At 45.4% G+C, this 20,362-nt stretch overlaps 15 non-coding genes and 1 pseudogene across 15 annotated transcripts; all 16 read right to left on the reverse strand.

The window, feature by feature from the left end:
• Positions 1–524: 524 nt before the first annotated feature.
• Positions 525–715, reverse strand: LOC141186675 (U2 spliceosomal RNA). The gene has a single exon (XR_012260931.1). It is a non-coding gene; the product is annotated as a U2 spliceosomal RNA (small nuclear RNA).
• Positions 716–1,831: 1,116 nt separating this feature from the next.
• LOC141186676 (U2 spliceosomal RNA) lies at positions 1,832–2,022 on the reverse strand. Its single transcript, XR_012260932.1, has one exon. It is a non-coding gene; the product is annotated as a U2 spliceosomal RNA (small nuclear RNA).
• Positions 2,023–3,143: 1,121 nt separating this feature from the next.
• LOC141186677 (U2 spliceosomal RNA) lies at positions 3,144–3,334 on the reverse strand. Its single transcript, XR_012260933.1, has one exon. It is a non-coding gene; the product is annotated as a U2 spliceosomal RNA (small nuclear RNA).
• A 1,119-nt stretch (positions 3,335–4,453) lies between these two features.
• On the reverse strand, positions 4,454–4,644 carry LOC141185425 (U2 spliceosomal RNA). The gene has a single exon (XR_012260089.1). It is a non-coding gene; the product is annotated as a U2 spliceosomal RNA (small nuclear RNA).
• A 1,123-nt stretch (positions 4,645–5,767) lies between these two features.
• LOC141185273 (U2 spliceosomal RNA) lies at positions 5,768–5,958 on the reverse strand. Its single transcript, XR_012259951.1, has one exon. It is a non-coding gene; the product is annotated as a U2 spliceosomal RNA (small nuclear RNA).
• A 1,116-nt stretch (positions 5,959–7,074) lies between these two features.
• On the reverse strand, positions 7,075–7,265 carry LOC141186679 (U2 spliceosomal RNA). Its single transcript, XR_012260935.1, has one exon. It is a non-coding gene; the product is annotated as a U2 spliceosomal RNA (small nuclear RNA).
• Positions 7,266–8,386: 1,121 nt separating this feature from the next.
• On the reverse strand, positions 8,387–8,577 carry LOC141186681 (U2 spliceosomal RNA). The gene has a single exon (XR_012260936.1). It is a non-coding gene; the product is annotated as a U2 spliceosomal RNA (small nuclear RNA).
• Positions 8,578–9,696: 1,119 nt separating this feature from the next.
• LOC141185426 (U2 spliceosomal RNA) lies at positions 9,697–9,887 on the reverse strand. The gene has a single exon (XR_012260090.1). It is a non-coding gene; the product is annotated as a U2 spliceosomal RNA (small nuclear RNA).
• A 1,119-nt stretch (positions 9,888–11,006) lies between these two features.
• Positions 11,007–11,191, reverse strand: LOC141185680 (U2 spliceosomal RNA). Its single transcript, XR_012260316.1, has one exon. It is a non-coding gene; the product is annotated as a U2 spliceosomal RNA (small nuclear RNA).
• Positions 11,192–11,715: 524 nt separating this feature from the next.
• LOC141186085 (U2 spliceosomal RNA) lies at positions 11,716–11,831 on the reverse strand (annotated as a pseudogene).
• A 1,118-nt stretch (positions 11,832–12,949) lies between these two features.
• On the reverse strand, positions 12,950–13,140 carry LOC141186682 (U2 spliceosomal RNA). Its single transcript, XR_012260937.1, has one exon. It is a non-coding gene; the product is annotated as a U2 spliceosomal RNA (small nuclear RNA).
• Positions 13,141–14,263: 1,123 nt separating this feature from the next.
• On the reverse strand, positions 14,264–14,454 carry LOC141186683 (U2 spliceosomal RNA). The gene has a single exon (XR_012260938.1). It is a non-coding gene; the product is annotated as a U2 spliceosomal RNA (small nuclear RNA).
• Positions 14,455–15,574: 1,120 nt separating this feature from the next.
• Positions 15,575–15,764, reverse strand: LOC141184513 (U2 spliceosomal RNA). The gene has a single exon (XR_012259261.1). It is a non-coding gene; the product is annotated as a U2 spliceosomal RNA (small nuclear RNA).
• A 1,120-nt stretch (positions 15,765–16,884) lies between these two features.
• LOC141186684 (U2 spliceosomal RNA) lies at positions 16,885–17,075 on the reverse strand. The gene has a single exon (XR_012260939.1). It is a non-coding gene; the product is annotated as a U2 spliceosomal RNA (small nuclear RNA).
• Positions 17,076–18,194: 1,119 nt separating this feature from the next.
• On the reverse strand, positions 18,195–18,385 carry LOC141184814 (U2 spliceosomal RNA). Its single transcript, XR_012259534.1, has one exon. It is a non-coding gene; the product is annotated as a U2 spliceosomal RNA (small nuclear RNA).
• Positions 18,386–19,507: 1,122 nt separating this feature from the next.
• Positions 19,508–19,698, reverse strand: LOC141186685 (U2 spliceosomal RNA). The gene has a single exon (XR_012260940.1). It is a non-coding gene; the product is annotated as a U2 spliceosomal RNA (small nuclear RNA).
• Between the last annotated feature and the right edge of the window lie 664 nt (positions 19,699–20,362).

Genomic DNA, 20,362 nt, shown 5'->3' on the forward strand with positions numbered 1-20,362 from the left:
AAGTCAGTGTTCCAGCAGAGGGAGACAACGTTTCAGAAAAGGCATTGTAGCAAACCAAAAAAGAAATTTTAAGCGCAGCAGAGTAACCAGCTCACATACCTGTTAGCTCAGGTGAGTTTAAAAGGCTGCTGTTGATAACAAGGGCATTTGCTAAATAGATGGTGTGTGTGCAACAATATACTGAAAGGTCAATTATATTGTGCAGCTTATCTCACCACCTGTAGTTATTTAGGTGAAAGCTCCAAAATGCTTGCCTAATATGTCTGTTTATCCAAAAGGAAGTATAGAGGGAGAGCTAGATAGATAGCATTGCATTACATTACATTACATGGCAATGCAATGCACAGTTGCTGAAGTTGAACCAAAATGAGCTTGTCATCTGGCTTCTGCAACTTTTAACATGAAAAATCCAATGAGGAGAAGAAAAGCAAAGCCAAAGAGTCCATCCCAAAATCCGACAAACAAGCAAAATGAACAAAAAGCATTGAATTCAATTCTTTCTGATTTTAGAAACTGCATTAAAGAAGGGGTGCACCGGTCCTGGAGATACTGCAATACCAGGTCAATGCGTGGAGTGGACAGAGCAAGCTCTTTTTCCATCTCCCTGTTCTAAAAATCCATTTAATATATGGTCCCCAGATAGGGGACGTATCAGATATTAAACTGATAAGAACAGATACTACACTTGATCTTAGCCAAAAGGCCGAGAAGCGATAACCAGAATTGGTTTCCGACTACGGTGCCACCCAAGGATTCTGAAAAGTCCATTTGTGGAGATGGCCACCTGGACTCCCGTTAAGAAGACATGCTGTCAACCTCTAGATCCCTCACATGCCTGCACTTTTCGGCTTGCTGCTGCTGCAATCCACGCGTTTTAGATCTGCATAACTCCACCTCTTTTAGCACAGTACCCTCAACCCCCGGCTGTTCCCACCCGCCTCAACACCGTTGGAAGGGAGGAGAACCAATTAAGGCGGGGGGGGGTGGAACGAGCAGCTGTCTACCCTTAGCAGGAGGGTTGCTGATTAATTACCTCTCCTGCTGCTGCTGCTGGCTGTCCAGCAGCAGACTGAAGGTGGCTGCTGCTGTGCGCAGGTATATAAAGGCTCAGAGCCTATTATGACACGCGCAGCCAGCGTTCCATTGCCACATTCCGTCTACTGCAGGCGGGATACCTGGATGGCTGAATGTCACTGAGAAGCTCACAGAGACCGCCATAAGCAACAGTTTAAAAGAATGCCACAGACTAATCAACCAAACTTTTTGGGTTGGTTTCTCTTTTATAGTCTGCAGGCATTAAATGAAAGAAGTCAGTGTTCCAGCAGAGGGAGACAACGTTTCAGAAAAGGCATTGTAGCAAACCAAAAAAGAAATTTTAAGCGCAGCAGAGTAACCAGCTCACATACCTGTTAGCTCAGGTGAGTTTAAAAGGCTGCTGTTGATAACAAGGGCATTTGATAAATAGATGGTGTGTGTGCAACAATATACTGAAAGGTCAATTATATTGTGCAGCTTATCTCACCACCTGTAGTTATTTAGGTGAAAGCTCCAAAATGCTTGCCTAATATGTCTGTTTATCCAAAAGGAAGTATAGAGGGAGAGCTAGATAGATAGCATTGCATTACATTACATTACATGGCAATGCAATGCACAGTTGCTGAAGTTAAACCAAAATGAGCTTGTCATCTGGCTTCTGCAACTTTTAACATGAAAAATCCAATGAGAAGAAGAAAAGCAAAGCCAAAGATTCCATCCCAAAATCCGACAAACAAGCAAAATGAACAAAAAGCATTGAATTCAATTCTTTCTGATTTTAGAAACTGCATTAAAGAAGGGGTGCACCGGTCCTGGAGATACTGCAATACCAGGTCAATGCGTGGAGTGGACAGAGCAAGCTCTTTTTCCATCTCCCTGTTCTAAAAATCCATTTAATATATGGTCCCCAGATAGGGGACGTATCAGATATTAAACTGATAAGAACAGATACTACACTTGATCTTAGCCAAAAGGCCGAGAAGCGATAACCAGAATTGGTTTCCGACTACGGTGCCACCCAAGGATTCTGAAAAGTCCATTTGTGGAGATGGCCACCTGGACTCCCGTTAAGAAGACATGCTGTCAACCTCTAGATCCCTCACATGCCTGCACTTTTCGGCTTGCTGCTGCTGCAATCCACGCGTTTTAGATCTGCATAACTCCACCTCTTTTAGCACAGTACCCTCACCCCCCGGCTGTTCCCACCCGCCTCAACACCGTTGGAAGGGAGGAGAACCAATTAAGGCGGGGGGGGGGGTGGAACGAGCAGCTGTCTACCCTTAGCAGGAGGGTTGCTGATTAATTACCTCTCCTGCTGCTGCTGCTGCTGGCTGTCCAGCAGCAGACTGAAGGTGGCTGCTGCTGTGCGCAGGTATATAAAGGCTCAGAGCCTATTATGACACGCGCAGCCAGCGTTCCATTGCCACATTCCGTCTACTGCAGGCGGGATACCTGGATGGCTGAATGTCACTGAGAAGCTCACAGAGACCGCCATAAGCAACAGTTTAAAAGAATGCCACAGACTAATCAACCAAACTTTTTGGGTTGGTTTCTCTTTTATAGTCTGCAGGCATTAAATGAAAGAAGTCAGTGTTCCAGCAGAGGGAGACAACGTTTCAGAAAAGGCATTGTAGCAAACCAAAAAAGAAATTTTAAGCGCAGCAGAGTAACCAGCTCACATACCTGTTAGCTCAGGTGAGTTTAAAAGGCTGCTGTTGATAACAAGGGCATTTGCTAAATAGATGGTGTGTGTGCAACAATATACTGAAAGGTCAATTATATTGTGCAGCTTATCTCACCACCTGTAGTTATTTAGGTGAAAGCTCCAAAATGCTTGCCTAATATGTCTGTTTATCCAAAAGGAAGTATAGAGGGAGAGCTAGATAGATAGCATTGCATTACATTACATTACATGGCAATGCAATGCACAGTTGCTGAAGTTGAACCAAAATGAGCTTGTCATCTGGCTTCTGCAACTTTTAACATGAAAAATCCAATGAGGAGAAGAAAAGCAAAGCCAAAGAGTCCATCCCAAAATCCGACAAACAAGCAAAATGAACAAAAAGCATTGAATTCAATTCTTTCTGATTTTAGAAACTGCATTAAAGAAGGGGTGCACCGGTCCTGGAGATACTGCAATACCAGGTCAATGCGTGGAGTGGACAGAGCAAGCTCTTTTTCCATCTCCCTGTTCTAAAAATCCATTTAATATATGGTCCCCAGATAGGGGACGTATCAGATATTAAACTGATAAGAACAGATACTACACTTGATCTTAGCCAAAAGGCCGAGAAGCGATAACCAGAATTGGTTTCCGACTACGGTGCCACCCAAGGATTCTGAAAAGTCCATTTGTGGAGATGGCCACCTGGACTCCCGTTAAGAAGACATGCTGTCAACCTCTAGATCCCTCACATGCCTGCACTTTTCGGCTTGCTGCTGCTGCAATCCACGCGTTTTAGATCTGCATAACTCCACCTCTTTTAGCACAGTACCCTCAACCCCCGGCTGTTCCCACCCGCCTCAACACCGTTGGAAGGGAGGAGAACCAATTAAGGCGGGGGGGGGTGGAACGAGCAGCTGTCTACCCTTAGCAGGAGGGTTGCTGATTAATTACCTCTCCTGCTGCTGCTGCTGCTGGCTGTCCAGCAGCAGACTGAAGGTGGCTGCTGCTGTGCGCAGGTATATAAAGGCTCAGAGCCTATTATGACACGCGCAGCCAGCGTTCCATTGCCACATTCCGTCTACTGCAGGCGGGATACCTGGATGGCTGAATGTCACTGAGAAGCTCACAGAGACCGCCATAAGCAACAGTTTAAAAGAATGCCACAGACTAATCAACCAAACTTTTTGGGTTGGTTTCTCTTTTATAGTCTGCAGGCATTAAATGAAAGAAGTCAGTGTTCCAGCAGAGGGAGACAACGTTTTAGAAAAGGCATTGTAGCAAACCAAAAAAGAAATTTTAAGCGCAGCAGAGTAACCAGCTCACATACCTGTTAGCTCAGGTGAGTTTAAAAGGCTGCTGTTGATAACAAGGGCATTTGCTAAATAGATGGTGTGTGTGCAACAATATACTGAAAGGTCAATTATATTGTGCAGCTTATCTCACCACCTGTAGTTATTTAGGTGAAAGCTCCAAAATGCTTGCCTAATATGTCTGTTTATCCAAAAGGAAGTATAGAGGGAGAGCTAGATAGATAGCATTGCATTACATTACATTACATGGCAATGCAATGCACAGTTGCTGAAGTTGAACCAAAATGAGCTTGTCATCTGGCTTCTGCAACTTTTAACATGAAAAATCCAATGAGGAGAAGAAAAGCAAAGCCAAAGAGTCCATCCCAAAATCCGACAAACAAGCAAAATGAACAAAAAGCATTGAATTCAATTCTTTCTGATTTTAGAAACTGCATTAAAGAAGGGGTGCACCGGTCCTGGAGATACTGCAATACCAGGTCAATGCGTGGAGTGGACAGAGCAAGCTCTTTTTCCATCTCCCTGTTCTAAAAATCCATTTAATATATGGTCCCCAGATAGGGGACGTATCAGATATTAAACTGATAAGAACAGATACTACACTTGATATTAGCCAAAAGGCCGAGAAGCGATAACCAGAATTGGTTTCCGACTACGGTGCCACCCAAGGATTCTGAAAAGTCCATTTGTGGAGATGGCCACCTGGACTCCCGTTAAGAAGACATGCTGTCAACCTCTAGATCCCTCACATGCCTGCACTTTTCGGCTTGCTGCTGCTGCAATCCACGCGTTTTAGATCTGCATAACTCCACCTCTTTTAGCACAGTACCCTCAACCCCCGGCTGTTCCCACCCGCCTCAACACCGTTGGAAGGGAGGAGAACCAATTAAGGCGGGGGGGGGGGGGTGGAACGAGCATCTGTCTACCCTTAGCAGGAGGGTTGCTGATTAATTACCTCTCCTGCTGCTGCTGCTGCTGGCTGTCCAGCAGCAGACTGAAGGTGGCTGCTGCTGTGCGCAGGTATATAAAGGCTCAGAGCCTATTATGACACGCGCAGCCAGCGTTCCATTGCCACATTCCGTCTACTGCAGGCGGGATACCTGGATGGCTGAATGTCACTGAGAAGCTCACAGAGACCGCCATAAGCAACAGTTTAAAAGAATGCCACAGACTAATCAACCAAACTTTTTGGGTTGGTTTCTCTTTTATAGTCTGCAGGCATTAAATGAAAGAAGTCAGTGTTCCAGCAGAGGGAGACAACGTTTCAGAAAAGGCATTGTAGCAAACCAAAAAAGAAATTTTAAGCGCAGCAGAGTAACCAGCTCACATACCTGTTAGCTCAGGTGAGTTTAAAAGGCTGCTGTTGATAACAAGGGCATTTGCTAAATAGATGGTGTGTGTGCAACAATATACTGAAAGGTCAATTATATTGTGCAGCTTATCTCACCACCTGTAGTTATTTAGGTGAAAGCTCCAAAATGCTTGCCTAATATGTCTGTTTATCCAAAAGGAAGTATAGAGGGAGAGCTAGATAGATAGCATTGCATTACATTACATTACATGGCAATGCAATGCACAGTTGCTGAAGTTGAACCAAAATGAGCTTGTCATCTGGCTTCTGCAACTTTTAACATGAAAAATCCAATGAGGAGAAGAAAAGCAAAGCCAAAGAGTCCATCCCAAAATCCGACAAACAAGCAAAATGAACAAAAAGCATTGAATTCAATTCTTTCTGATTTTAGAAACTGCATTAAAGAAGGGGTGCACCGGTCCTGGAGATACTGCAATACCAGGTCAATGCGTGGAGTGGACAGAGCAAGCTCTTTTTCCATCTCCCTGTTCTAAAAATCCATTTAATATATGGTCCCCAGATAGGGGACGTATCAGATATTAAACTGATAAGAACAGATACTACACTTGATCTTAGCAAAAAGGCCGAGAAGCGATAACCAGAATTGGTTTCCGACTACGGTGCCACCCAAGGATTCTGAAAAGTCCATTTGTGGAGATGGCCACCTGGACTCCCGTTAAGAAGACATGCTGTCAACCTCTAGATCCCTCACATGCCTGCACTTTTCGGCTTGCTGCTGCTGCAATCCACGCGTTTTAGATCTGCATAACTCCACCTCTTTTAGCACAGTACCCTCAACCCCCGGCTGTTCCCACCCGCCTCAACACCGTTGGAAGGGAGGAGAACCAATTAAGGCGGGGGGGGGTGGAACGAGCAGCTGTCTACCCTTAGCAGGAGGGTTGCTGATTAATTACCTCTCCTGCTGCTGCTGCTGGCTGTCCAGCAGCAGACTGAAGGTGGCTGCTGCTGTGCGCAGGTATATAAAGGCTCAGAGCCTATTATGACACGCGCAGCCAGCGTTCCATTGCCACATTCCGTCTACTGCAGGCGGGATACCTGGATGGCTGAATGTCACTGAGAAGCTCACAGAGACCGCCATAAGCAACAGTTTAAAAGAATGCCACAGACTAATCAACCAAACTTTTTGGGTTGGTTTCTCTTTTATAGTCTGCAGGCATTAAATGAAAGAAGTCAGTGTTCCAGCAGAGGGAGACAACGTTTCAGAAAAGGCATTGTAGCAAACCAAAAAAGAAATTTTAAGCGCAGCAGAGTAACCAGCTCACATACCTGTTAGCTCAGGTGAGTTTAAAAGGCTGCTGTTGATAACAAGGGCATTTGCTAAATAGATGGTGTGTGTGCAACAATATACTGAAAGGTCAATTATATTGTGCAGCTTATCTCACCACCTGTAGTTATTTAGGTGAAAGCTCCAAAATGCTTGCCTAATATGTCTGTTTATCCAAAAGGAAGTATAGAGGGAGAGCTAGATAGATTGCATTGCATTACATTACATTACATGGCAATGCAATGCACAGTTGCTGAAGTTAAACCAAAATGAGCTTGTCATCTGGCTTCTGCAACTTTTAACATGAAAAATCCAATGAGAAGAAGAAAAGCAAAGCCAAAGAGTCCATCCCAAAATCCGACAAACAAGCAAAATGAACAAAAAGCATTGAATTCAATTCTTTCTGATTTTAGAAACTGCATTAAAGAAGGGGTGCACCGGTCCTGGAGATACTGCAATACCAGGTCAATGCGTGGAGTGGACAGAGCAAGCTCTTTTTCCATCTCCCTGTTCTAAAAATCCATTTAATATATGGTCCCCAGATAGGGGACGTATCAGATATTAAACTGATAAGAACAGATACTACACTTGATCTTAGCCAAAAGGCCGAGAAGCGATAACCAGAATTGGTTTCCGACTACGGTGCCACCCAAGGATTCTGAAAAGTCCATTTGTGGAGATGGCCACCTGGACTCCCGTTAAGAAGACATGCTGTCAACCTCTAGATCCCTCACATGCCTGCACTTTTCGGCTTGCTGCTGCTGCAATCCACGCGTTTTAGATCTGCATAACTCCACCTCTTTTAGCACAGTACCCTCACCCCCCGGCTGTTCCCACCCGCCTCAACACCGTTGGAAGGGAGGAGAACCAATTAAGGCGGGGGGGGGGGTGGAACGAGCAGCTGTCTACCCTTAGCAGGAGGGTTGCTGATTAATTACCTCTCCTGCTGCTGCTGCTGCTGGCTGTCCAGCAGCAGACTGAAGGTGGCTGCTGCTGTGCGCAGGTATATAAAGGCTCAGAGCCTATTATGACACGCGCAGCCAGCGTTCCATTGCCACATTCCGTCTACTGCAGGCGGGATACCTGGATGGCTGAATGTCACTGAGAAGCTCACAGAGACCGCCATAAGCAACAGTTTAAAAGAATGCCACAGACTAATCAACCAAACTTTTTGGGTTGGTTTCTCTTTTATAGTCTGCAGGCATTAAATGAAAGAAGTCAGTGTTCCAGCAGAGGGAGACAACGTTTCAGAAAAGGCATTGTAGCAAACCAAAAAAGAAATTTTAAGCGCAGCAGAGTAACCAGCTCACATACCTGTTAGCTCAGGTGAGTTTAAAAGGCTGCTGTTGATAACAAGGGCATTTGCTAAATAGATGGTGTGTGTGCAACAATATACTGAAAGGTCAATTATATTGTGCAGCTTATCTCACCACCTGTAGTTATTTAGGTGAAAGCTCCAAAATGCTTGCCTAATATGTCTGTTTATCCAAAAGGAAGTATAGAGGGAGAGCTAGATAGATAGCATTGCATTACATTACATTACATGGCAATGCAATGCACAGTTGCTGAAGTTGAACCAAAATGAGCTTGTCATCTGGCTTCTGCAACTTTTAACATGAAAAATCCAATGAGGAGAAGAAAAGCAAAGCCAAAGAGTCCATCCCAAAATCCGACAAACAAGCAAAATGAACAAAAAGCATTGAATTCAATTCTTTCTGATTTTAGAAACTGCATTAAAGAAGGGGTGCACCGGTCCTGGAGATACTGCAATACCAGGTCAATGCGTGGAGTGGACAGAGCAAGCTCTTTTTCCATCTCCCTGTTCTAAAAATCCATTTAATATATGGTCCCCAGATAGGGGACGTATCAGATATTAAACTGATAAGAACAGATACTACACTTGATCTTAGCCAAAAGGCCGAGAAGCGATAACCAGAATTGGTTTCCGACTACGGTGCCACCCAAGGATTCTGAAAAGTCCATTTGTGGAGATGGCCACCTGGACTCCCGTTAAGAAGACATGCTGTCAACCTCTAGATCCCTCACATGCCTGCACTTTTCGGCTTGCTGCTGCTGCAATCCACGCGTTTTAGATCTGCATAACTCCACCTCTTTTAGCACAGTACCCTCAACCCCCGGCTGTTCCCACCCGCCTCAACACCGTTGGAAGGGAGGAGAACCAATTAAGGCGGGGGGGGGTGGAACGAGCAGCTGTCTACCCTTAGCAGGAGGGTTGCTGATTAATTACCTCTCCTGCTGCTGCTGCTGCTGGCTGTCCAGCAGCAGACTGAAGGTGGCTGCTGCTGTGCGCAGGTATATAAAGGCTCAGAGCCTATTATGACACGCGCAGCCAGCGTTCCATTGCCACATTCCGTCTACTGCAGGCGGGATACCTGGATGGCTGAATGTCACTGAGAAGCTCACAGAGACCGCCATAAGCAACAGTTTAAAAGAATGCCACAGACTAATCAACCAAACTTTTTGGGTTGGTTTCTCTTTTATAGTCTGCAGGCATTAAATGAAAGAAGTCAGTGTTCCAGCAGAGGGAGACAACGTTTTAGAAAAGGCATTGTAGCAAACCAAAAAAGAAATTTTAAGCGCAGCAGAGTAACCAGCTCACATACCTGTTAGCTCAGGTGAGTTTAAAAGGCTGCTGTTGATAACAAGGGCATTTGCTAAATAGATGGTGTGTGTGCAACAATATACTGAAAGGTCAATTATATTGTGCAGCTTATCTCACCACCTGTAGTTATTTAGGTGAAAGCTCCAAAATGCTTGCCTAATATGTCTGTTTATCCAAAAGGAAGTATAGAGGGAGAGCTAGATAGATAGCATTGCATTACATTACATTACATGGCAATGCAATGCACAGTTGCTGAAGTTGAACCAAAATGAGCTTGTCATCTGGCTTCTGCAACTTTTAACATGAAAAATCCAATGAGGAGAAGAAAAGCAAAGCCAAAGAGTCCATCCCAAAATCCGACAAACAAGCAAAATGAACAAAAAGCATTGAATTCAATTCTTTCTGATTTTAGAAACTGCATTAAAGAAGGGGTGCACCGGTCCTGGAGATACTGCAATACCAGGTCAATGCGTGGAGTGGACAGAGCAAGCTCTTTTTCCATCTCCCTGTTCTAAAAATCCATTTAATATATGGTCCCCAGATAGGGGACGTATCAGATATTAAACTGATAAGAACAGATACTACACTTGATATTAGCCAAAAGGCCGAGAAGCGATAACCAGAATTGGTTTCCGACTACGGTGCCACCCAAGGATTCTGAAAAGTCCATTTGTGGAGATGGCCACCTGGACTCCCGTTAAGAAGACATGCTGTCAACCTCTAGATCCCTCACATGCCTGCACTTTTCGGCTTGCTGCTGCTGCAATCCACGCGTTTTAGATCTGCATAACTCCACCTCTTTTAGCACAGTACCCTCAACCCCCGGCTGTTCCCACCCGCCTCAACACCGTTGGAAGGGAGGAGAACCAATTAAGGCGGGGGGGGGTGGAACGAGCAGCTGTCTACCCTTAGCAGGAGGGTTGCTGATTAATTACCTCTCCTGCTGCTGCTGCTGCTGGCTGTCCAGCAGCAGACTGAAGGTGGCTGCTGCTGTGCGCAGGTATATAAAGGCTCAGAGCCTATTATGACATGCGCAGCCAGCGTTCCATTGCCACATTCCGTCTACTGCAGGCGGGATACCTGGATGGCTGAATGTCACTGAGAAGCTCACAGAGACCGCCATAAGCAACAGTTTAAAAGAATGCCACAGACTAATCAACCAAACTTTTTGGGTTGGTTTCTCTTTTATAGTCTGCAGGCATTAAATGAAAGAAGTCAGTGTTCCAGCAGAGGGAGACAACGTTTCAGAAAAGGCATTGTAGCAAACCAAAAAAGAAATTTTAAGCGCAGCAGAGTAACCAGCTCACATACCTGTTAGCTCAGGTGAGTTTAAAAGGCTGCTGTTGATAACAAGGGCATTTGCTAAATAGATGGTGTGTGTGCAACAATATACTGAAAGGTCAATTATATTGTGCAGCTTATCTCACCACCTGTAGTTATTTAGGTGAAAGCTCCAAAATGCTTGCCTAATATGTCTGTTTATCCAAAAGGAAGTATAGAGGGAGAGCTAGATAGATAGCATTGCATTACATTACATTACATGGCAATGCAATGCACAGTTGCTGAAGTTGAACCAAAATGAGCTTGTCATCTGGCTTCTGCAACTTTTAACATGAAAAATCCAATGAGGAGAAGAAAAGCAAAGCCAAAGAGTCCATCCCAAAATCCGACAAACAAGCAAAATGAACAAAAAGCATTGAATTCAATTCTTTCTGATTTTAGAAACTGCATTAAAGAAGGGGTGCACCGGTCCTGGAGATACTGCAATACCAGGTCAATGCGTGGAGTGGACAGAACAAGCTCTTTTTCCATCTCCCTGTTCTAAAAATCCATTTAATATATGGTCCCCAGATAGGGGACGTATCAGATATTAAACTGATAAGAACAGATTTTTTTTTGATAGAAGCTGCATCCAAGGCACTGAAAAATGTGACCGAAGTCACACCAAAACAGCGCACGAGGCGAGGATTCATGTGGACCCTTCCCGGAGGAGAGGGTCCCCAATAAACCATCCCCATCCCTCCGAGCCAGAAGGCCACAGCGAGGGTTAGGGATCTCCGATGCTCTCCCTAGCCGAAGCCGGAGAAGAGCCGTTTTCGTGCTCCCAGCTTCCATCTAGGCTGCCACCCTAGTGGAGCTGGAGCCTGTGTTGGTTTCTCAGCCCAAAGCTGACCGGACCTCCGACCGGGTTTATAAAAATTCCCCTTCCTAGCCCGGAGGCCAGGAATAGGGGGGGTTGCTCAGAAAGTATGATTGGCAAAGGTGCGGCGTGCTACGAAGCCAAGTCTTTCTGGGGTTCCCAGTCCCAGTAAGCTTGGACTCCCACCAGGGAGCCTACTCCTGGGGCACATTGCTCCAAAGCCCTCACACTTACCCAGCCTAGTGACTTCGATCCTGGAGGGCCATGTTTTCCATCAGATAACTCTATGAGCCACCTGGCGTACTAACAAGTGCACCAAACCAGTGTGTAATATGCATCAATTTACTAGGGCAGCCCAAGGACAAAACTGAATTTTCAAAAGATACTACACTTGATCTTAGCCAAAAGGCCGAGAAGCGATAACCAGAATTGGTTTCCGACTACGGTGCCACCCAAGGATTCTGAAAAGTCCATTTGTGGAGATGGCCACCTGGACTCCCGTTAAGAAGACATGCTGTCAACCTCTAGATCCCTCACATGCCTGCACTTTTCGGCTTGCTGCTGCTGCAATCCACGCGTTTTAGATCTGCATAACTCCACCTCTTTTAGCACAGTACCCTCAACCCCCGGCTGTTCCCACCCGCCTCAACACCGTTGGAAGGGAGGAGAACCAATTAAGGCGGGGGGGGGGGTGGAACGAGCAGCTGTCTACCCTTAGCAGGAGGGTTGCTGATTAATTACCTCTCCTGCTGCTGCTGCTGGCTGTCCAGCAGCAGACTGAAGGTGGCTGCTGCTGTGCGCAGGTATATAAAGGCTCAGAGCCTATTATGACACGCGCAGCCAGCGTTCCATTGCCACATTCCGTCTACTGCAGGCGGGATACCTGGATGGCTGAATGTCACTGAGAAGCTCACAGAGACCGCCATAAGCAACAGTTTAAAAGAATGCCACAGACTAATCAACCAAACTTTTTGGGTTGGTTTCTCTTTTATAGTCTGCAGGCATTAAATGAAAGAAGTCAGTGTTCCAGCAGAGGGAGACAACGTTTCAGAAAAGGCATTGTAGCAAACCAAAAAAGAAATTTTAAGCGCAGCAGAGTAACCAGCTCACATACCTGTTAGCTCAGGTGAGTTTAAAAGGCTGCTGTTGATAACAAGGGCATTTGCTAAATAGATGGTGTGTGTGCAACAATATACTGAAAGGTCAATTATATTGTGCAGCTTATCTCACCACCTGTAGTTATTTAGGTGAAAGCTCCAAAATGCTTGCCTAATATGTCTGTTTATCCAAAAGGAAGTATAGAGGGAGAGCTAGATAGATAGCATTGCATTACATTACATTACATGGCAATGCAATGCACAGTTGCTGAAGTTGAACCAAAATGAGCTTGTCATCTGGCTTCTGCAACTTTTAACATGAAAAATCCAATGAGGAGAAGAAAAGCAAAGCCAAAGAGTCCATCCCAAAATCCGACAAACAAGCAAAATGAACAAAAAGCATTGAATTCAATTCTTTCTGATTTTAGAAACTGCATTAAAGAAGGGGTGCACCGGTCCTGGAGATACTGCAATACCAGGTCAATGCGTGGAGTGGACAGAGCAAGCTCTTTTTCCATCTCCCTGTTCTAAAAATCCATTTAATATATGGTCCCCAGATAGGGGACGTATCAGATATTAAACTGATAAGAACAGATACTACACTTGATCTTAGCCAAAAGGCCGAGAAGCGATAACAAGAATTGGTTTCCGACTACGGTGCCACCCAAGGATTCTGAAAAGTCCATTTGTGGAGATGGCCACCTGGACTCCCGTTAAGAAGACATGCTGTCAACCTCTAGATCCCTCACATGCCTGCACTTTTCGGCTTGCTGCTGCTGCAATCCACGCGTTTTAGATCTGCATAACTCCACCTCTTTTAGCACAGTACCCTCAACCCCCGGCTGTTCCCACCCGCCTCAACACCGTTGGAAGGGAGGAGAACCAATTAAGGCGGGGGGGGGGGGGTGGAACGAGCAGCTGTCTACCCTTAGCAGGAGGGTTGCTGATTAATTACCTCTCCTGCTGCTGCTGCTGCTGGCTGTCCAGCAGCAGACTGAAGGTGGCTGCTGCTGTGCGCAGGTATATAAAGGCTCAGAGCCTATTATGACACGCGCAGCCAGCGTTCCATTGCCACATTCCGTCTACTGCAGGCGGGATACCTGGATGGCTGAATGTCACTGAGAAGCTCACAGAGACCGCCATAAGCAACAGTTTAAAAGAATGCCACAGACTAATCAACCAAACTTTTTGGGTTGGTTTCTCTTTTATAGTCTGCAGGCATTAAATGAAAGAAGTCAGTGTTCCAGCAGAGGGAGACAACGTTTCAGAAAAGGCATTGTAGTAAACCAAAAAAGAAATTTTAAGCGCAGCAGAGTAACCAGCTCACATACCTGTTAGCTCAGGTGAGTTTAAAAGGCTGCTGTTGATAACAAGGGCATTTGCTAAATAGATGGTGTGTGTGCAACAATATACTGAAAGGTCAATTATATTGTGCAGCTTATCTCACCACCTGTAGTTATTTAGGTGAAAGCTCCAAAATGCTTGCCTAATATGTCTGTTTATCCAAAAGGAAGTATAGAGGGAGAGCTAGATAGATAGCATTGCATTACATTACATTACATGGCAATGCAATGCACAGTTGCTGAAGTTGAACCAAAATGAGCTTGTCATCTGGCTTCTGCAACTTTTAACATGAAAAATCCAATGAGGAGAAGAAAAGCAAAGCCAAAGAGTCCATCCCAAAATCCGACAAACAAGCAAAATGAACAAAAAGCATTGAATTCAATTCTTTCTGATTTTAGAAACTGCATTAAAGAAGGGGTGCACCGGTCCTGGAGATACTGCAATACCAGGTCAATGCGTGGAGTGGACAGAGCAAGCTCTTTTTCCATCTCCCTGTTCTAAAAATCCATTTAATATATGGTCCCCAGATAGGGGACGTATCAGATATTAAACTGATAAGAACAGATACTACACTTGATCTTAGCCAAAAGGCCGAGAAGCGATAACCAGAATTGGTTTCCGACTACGGTGCCACCCAAGGATTCTGAAAAGTCCATTTGTGGAGATGGCCACCTGGACTCCCGTTAAGAAGACATGCTGTCAACCTCTAGATCCCTCACATGCCTGCACTTTTCGGCTTGCTGCTGCTGCAATCCACGCGTTTTAGATCTGCATAACTCCACCTCTTTTAGCACAGTACCCTCAACCCCCGGCTGTTCCCACCCGCCTCAACACCGTTGGAAGGGAGGAGAACCAATTAAGGCGGGGGGGGGGTGGAACGAGCAGCTGTCTACCCTTAGCAGGAGGGTTGCTGATTAATTACCTCTCCTGCTGCTGCTGCTGCTGGCTGTCCAGCAGCAGACTGAAGGTGGCTGCTGCTGTGCGCAGGTATATAAAGGCTCAGAGCCTATTATGACACGCGCAGCCAGCGTTCCATTGCCACATTCCGTCTACTGCAGGCGGGATACCTGGATGGCTGAATGTCACTGAGAAGCTCACAGAGACCGCCATAAGCAACAGTTTAAAAGAATGCCACAGACTAATCAACCAAACTTTTTGGGTTGGTTTCTCTTTTATAGTCTGCAGGCATTAAATGAAAGAAGTCAGTGTTCCAGCAGAGGGAGACAACGTTTCAGAAAAGGCATTGTAGCAAACCAAAAAAGAAATTTTAAGCGCAGCAGAGTAACCAGCTCACATACCTGTTAGCTCAGGTGAGTTTAAAAGGCTGCTGTTGATAACAAGGGCATTTGCTAAATAGATGGTGTGTGTGCAACAATATACTGAAAGGTCAATTATATTGTGCAGCTTATCTCACCACCTGTAGTTATTTAGGTGAAAGCTCCAAAATGCTTGCCTAATATGTCTGTTTATCCAAAAGGAAGTATAGAGGGAGAGCTAGATAGATAGCATTGCATTACATTACATTACATGGCAATGCAATGCACAGTTGCTGAAGTTGAACCAAAATGAGCTTGTCATCTGGCTTCTGCAACTTTTAACATGAAAAATCCAATGAGGAGAAGAAAAGCAAAGCCAAAGAGTCCATCCCAAAATCCGACAAACAAGCAAAATGAACAAAAAGCATTGAATTCAATTCTTTCTGATTTTAGAAACTGCATTAAAGAAGGGGTGCACCGTCCTGGAGATACTGCAATACCAGGTCAATGCGTGGAGTGGACAGAGCAAGCTCTTTTTCCATCTCCCTGTTCTAAAAATCCATTTAATATATGGTCCCCAGATAGGGGACGTATCAGATATTAAACTGATAAGAACAGATACTACACTTGATCTTAGCCAAAAGGCCGAGAAGCGATAACCAGAATTGGTTTCCGACTACGGTGCCACCCAAGGATTCTGAAAAGTCCATTTGTGGAGATGGCCACCTGGACTCCCGTTAAGAAGACATGCTGTCAACCTCTAGATCCCTCACATGCCTGCACTTTTCGGCTTGCTGCTGCTGCAATCCACGCGTTTTAGATCTGCATAACTCCACCTCTTTTAGCACAGTACCCTCAACCCCCGGCTGTTCCCACCCGCCTCAACACCGTTGGAAGGGAGGAGAACCAATTAAGGCGGGGGGGGGGTGGAACGAGCAGCTGTCTACCCTTAGCAGGAGGGTTGCTGATTAATTACCTCTCCTGCTGCTGCTGCTGCTGGCTGTCCAGCAGCAGACTGAAGGTGGCTGCTGCTGTGCGCAGGTATATAAAGGCTCAGAGCCTATTATGACACGCGCAGCCAGCGTTCCATTGCCACATTCCGTCTACTGCAGGCGGGATACCTGGATGGCTGAATGTCACTGAGAAGCTCACAGAGACCGCCATAAGCAACAGTTTAAAAGAATGCCACAGACTAATCAACCAAACTTTTTGGGTTGGTTTCTCTTTTATAGTCTGCAGGCATTAAATGAAAGAAGTCAGTGTTCCAGCAGAGGGAGACAACGTTTCAGAAAAGGCATTGTAGCAAACCAAAAAAGAAATTTTAAGCGCAGCAGAGTAACCAGCTCACATACCTGTTAGCTCAGGTGAGTTTAAAAGGCTGCTGTTGATAACAAGGGCATTTGCTAAATAGATGGTGTGTGTGCAACAATATACTGAAAGGTCAATTATATTGTGCAGCTTATCTCACCACCTGTAGTTATTTAGGTGAAAGCTCCAAAATGCTTGCCTAATATGTCTGTTTATCCAAAAGGAAGTATAGAGGGAGAGCTAGATAGATAGCATTGCATTACATTACATTACATGGCAATGCAATGCACAGTTGCTGAAGTTGAACCAAAATGAGCTTGTCATCTGGCTTCTGCAACTTTTAACATGAAAAATCCAATGAGGAGAAGAAAAGCAAAGCCAAAGAGTCCATCCCAAAATCCGACAAACAAGCAAAATGAACAAAAAGCATTGAATTCAATTCTTTCTGATTTTAGAAACTGCATTAAAGAAGGGGTGCACCGGTCCTGGAGATACTGCAATACCAGGTCAATGCGTGGAGTGGACAGAGCAAGCTCTTTTTCCATCTCCCTGTTCTAAAAATCCATTTAATATATGGTCCCCAGATAGGGGACGTATCAGATATTAAACTGATAAGAACAGATACTACACTTGATCTTAGCCAAAAGGCCGAGAAGCGATAACCAGAATTGGTTTCCGACTACGGTGCCACCCAAGGATTCTGAAAAGTCCATTTGTGGAGATGGCCACCTGGACTCCCGTTAAGAAGACATGCTGTCAACCTCTAGATCCCTCACATGCCTGCACTTTTCGGCTTGCTGCTGCTGCAATCCACGCGTTTTAGATCTGCATAACTCCACCTCTTTTAGCACAGTACCCTCAACCCCCGGCTGTTCCCACCCGCCTCAACACCGTTGGAAGGGAGGAGAACCAATTAAGGCGGGGGGGGGTGGAACGAGCAGCTGTCTACCCTTAGCAGGAGGGTTGCTGATTAATTACCTCTCCTGCTGCTGCTGCTGCTGGCTGTCCAGCAGCAGACTGAAGGTGGCTGCTGCTGTGCGCAGGTGTATAAAGGCTCAGAGCCTATTATGACACGCGCAGCCAGCGTTCCATTGCCACATTCCGTCTACTGCAGGCAGGATACCTGGATGGCTGAATGTCACTGAGAAGCTCACAGAGACCGCCATAAGCAACAGTTTAAAAGAATGCCACAGACTAATCAACCAAACATTTTGGGTTGGTTTCTCTTTTATAGTCTGCAGGCATTAAATGAAAGAAGTCAGTGTTCCAGCAGAGGGAGACAACGTTTCAGAAAAGGCATTGTAGCAAACCAAAAAAGAAATTTTAAGCGCAGCAGAGTAACCAGCTCACATACCTGTTAGCTCAGGTGAGTTTAAAAGGCTGCTGTTGATAACAAGGGCATTTGCTAAATAGATGGTGTGTGTGCAACAATATACTGAAAGGTCAATTATATTGTGCAGCTTATCTCACCACCTGTAGTTATTTAGGTGAAAGCTCCAAAATGCTTGCCTAATATGTCTGTTTATCCAAAAGGAAGTATAGAGGGAGAGCTAGATAGATAGCATTGCATTACATTACATTACATGGCAATGCAATGCACAGTTGCTGAAGTTGAACCAAAATGAGCTTGTCATCTGGCTTCTGCAACTTTTAACATGAAAAATCCAATGAGGAGAAGAAAAGCAAAGCCAAAGAGTCCATCCCAAAATCCGACAAACAAGCAAAATGAACAAAAAGCATTGAATTCAATTCTTTCTGATTTTAGAAACTGCATTAAAGAAGGGGTGCACCGGTCCTGGAGATACTGCAATACCAGGTCAATGCGTGGAGTGGACAGAGCAAGCTCTTTTTCCATCTCCCTGTTCTAAAAATCCATTTAATATATGGTCCCCAGATAGGGGACGTATCAGATATTAAACTGATAAGAACAGATACTACTCTTGATCTTAGCCAAAAGGCCGAGAAGCGATAACCAGAATTGGTTTCCGACTACGGTGCCACCCAAGGATTCTGAAAAGTCCATTTGTGGAGACGGCCACCTGGACTCCCGTTAAGAAGACATGCTGTCAACCTCTAGATCCCTCACATGCCTGCACTTTTCGGCTTGCTGCTGCTGCAATCCACGCGTTTTAGATCTGCATAACTCCACCTCTTTTAGCACAGTACCCTCAACCCCCGGCTGTTCCCACCCGCCTCAACACCGTTGGAAGGGAGGAGAACCAATTAAGGCGGGGGGGGGGGGTGGAACGAGCAGCTGTCTACCCTTAGCAGGAGGGTTGCTGATTAATTACCTCTCCTGCTGCTGCTGCTGCTGGCTGTCCAGCAGCAGACTGAAGGTGGCTGCTGCTGTGCGCAGGTACATAAAGGCTCAGAGCCTATTATGACACGCGCAGCCAGCGTTCCATTGCCACATTCCGTCTACTGCAGGCGGGATACCTGGATGGCTGAATGTCACTGAGAAGCTCACAGAGACCGCCATAAGCAACAGTTTAAAAGAATGCCACAGACTAATCAACCAAACTTTTTGGGTTGGTTTCTCTTTTATAGTCTGCAGGCATTAAATGAAAGAAGTCAGTGTTCCAGCAGAGGGAGACAACGTTTCAGAAAAGGCATTGTAGCAAACCAAAAAAGAAATTTTAAGCGCAGCAGAGTAACCAGCTCACATACCTGTTAGCTCAGGTGAGTTTAAAAGGCTGCTGTTGATAACAAGGGCATTTGCTAAATAGATGGTGTGTGTGCAACAGTATACTGAAAGGTCAATTATATTGTGCCGCTTATCTCACCACCTGTAGTTATTTAGGTGAAAGCTCCAAAATGCTTGCCTAATATGTCTGTTTATCCAAAAGGAAGTATAGAGGGAGAGCTAGATAGATAGCATTGCATTACATTACATTACATGGCAATGCAATGCACAGTTGCTGAAGTTGAACCAAAATGAGCTTGTCATCTGGCTTCTGCAACTTTTAACATGAAAAATCCAATGAGGAGAAGAAAAGCAAAGCCAAAGAGTCCATCCCAAAATCCGACAAACAAGCAAAATGAACAAAAAGCATTGAATTCAATTCTTTCTGATTTTAGAAACTGCATTAAAGAAGGGGTGCACCGGTCCTGGAGATACTGCAATACCAGGTCAATGCGTGGAGTGGACAGAGCAAGCTCTTTTTCCATCTCCCTGTTCTAAAAATCCATTTAATATATGGTCCCCAGATAGGGGACGTATCAGATATTAAACTGATAAGAACAGATACTACACTTGATCTTAGCCAAAAGGCCGAGAAGCGATAACCAGAATTGGTTTCCGACTACGGTGCCACCCAAGGATTCTGAAAAGTCCATTTGTGGAGATGGCCACCTGGACTCCCGTTAAGAAGACATGCTGTCAACCTCTAGATCCCTCACATGCCTGCACTTTTCGGCTTGCTGCTGCTGCAATCCACGCGTTTTAGATCTGCATAACTCCACCTCTTTTAGCACAGTACCCTCAACCCCCGGCTGTTCCCACCCGCCTCAACACCGTTGGAAGGGAGGAGAACCAATTAAGGCGGGGGGGGGGGGTGGAACGAGCAGCTGTCTACCCTTAGCAGGAGGGTTGCTGATTAATTACCTCTCCTGCTGCTGCTGCTGCTGGCTGTCCAGCAGCAGACTGAAGGTGGCTGCTGCTGTGCGCAGGTATATAAAGGCTCAGAGCCTATTATGACACGCGCAGCCAGCGTTCCATTGCCACATTCCGTCTACTGCAGGCGGGATACCTGGATGGCTGAATGTCACTGAGAAGCTCACAGAGACCGCCATAAGCAACAGTTTAAAAGAATGCCACAGACTAATCAACCAAACTTTTTGGGTTGGTTTCTCTTTTATAGTCTGCAGGCATTAAATGAAAGAAGTCAGTGTTCCAGCAGAGGGAGACAACGTTTCAGAAAAGGCATTGTAGCAAACCAAAAAAGAAA

This window comes from Phyllobates terribilis, unplaced genomic scaffold (genome assembly GCF_046119375.1).
Source record: "Phyllobates terribilis strain yellow unplaced genomic scaffold, ASM4611937v1 Scaffold_40__1_contigs__length_11209783, whole genome shotgun sequence".
NCBI lineage: Eukaryota > Metazoa > Chordata > Amphibia > Anura > Dendrobatidae > Phyllobates > Phyllobates terribilis.